This window comes from Gymnoscopelus braueri (genome assembly GCF_963280865.1).
Source record: "Gymnoscopelus braueri genome assembly, chromosome: 24".
Classification (NCBI taxonomy): Eukaryota; Metazoa; Chordata; class Actinopteri; order Myctophiformes; family Myctophidae; genus Gymnoscopelus; species Gymnoscopelus braueri.
Window position 1 is genome coordinate 916,906 of NC_137626.1, and position 1,155 is coordinate 918,060.

Below are 1,155 nucleotides of genomic sequence, written 5' to 3' on the forward strand. Positions count from 1 at the left end.
AAAGGCCTCACCTAAAGGCCTCACCTAAAGGCCTCACCATGGCCCTCCTAAAGGCCTCACCTAAAGGCCTCACCATGGCCCTCCTAAAGGCCTCACCTAAAGGCCTCACCTAAAGGCCTCACCTAAAGGCCTCACCATGGCCCTCCTAAAGGCCTCACCTAAAGGCCTCACCTAAAGGCCTCACCATGGCCCTCCTAAAGGCCCCTCCTAAAGGCCCCTCCTAAAGGCCTCACCTAAAGGCCTCACCATGGCCCTCCTAAAGGCCCCTCCTAAAGGCCTCACCTAAAGGCCTCACCTAAAGGCCTCACCATGGCCCTCCTAAAGGCCCCTCCTAAAGGCCCCTCCTAAAGGCCTCACCTAAAGGCCTCACCTAAAGGCCTCACCTAAAGGCCTCACCATGGCCCTCCTAAAGGCCCCTCCTAAAGGCCTCACCATGGCCCTCCTAAAGGCCCCTCCTAAAGGCCTCACCTAAAGGCCTCACCTAAAGGCCTCACCATGGCCCTCCTAAAGGCCCCTCCTAAAGGCCTCACCTAAAGGCCTCACCATGGCCCTCCTAAAGGCCCCTCCTAAAGGCCTCACCTAAAGGCCTCACCATGGCCCTCCTAAAGGCCCCTCCTAAAGGCCTCACCTAAAGGCCTCACCATGGCCCTCCTAAAGGCCCCCTCCTAAAGGCCTCACCTAAAGGCCTCACCTAAAGGCCCCTCCTAAAGGCCTCACCTAAAGGCCTCACCTAAAGGCCTCACCTAAAGGCCCCTCCTAAAGGCCTCACCTAAAGGCCTCACCTAAAGGCCTCACCATGGCCCTCCTAAAGGCCTCACCATGGGTGTTGGGCTTCTTCCTCACGGAAGACACAGGCTGGGGCGCTAACCCCACATGTTTTAACCCCACATGTTTTAGGCCCTATTTGAAGTTCCCACACACAGGACTGCAGCTTTATTTATTGTTATGTCATTTTTAACCGCGGTTAACCACCCACAGTCCAAAGGTTAAACGTTTTACCAAAAAAAAGGTCAAATGTCCATCGCTAATGAGTAGCCCAGCTTACAATTTACATATTTAGCATTTAACACTATCGACTTGCAAGAAAATGAGTCAGTTAAATAGAATGCAGAGAAAACAGTGGTGCATCAAGAAAATGTAATACAAACACTGGTC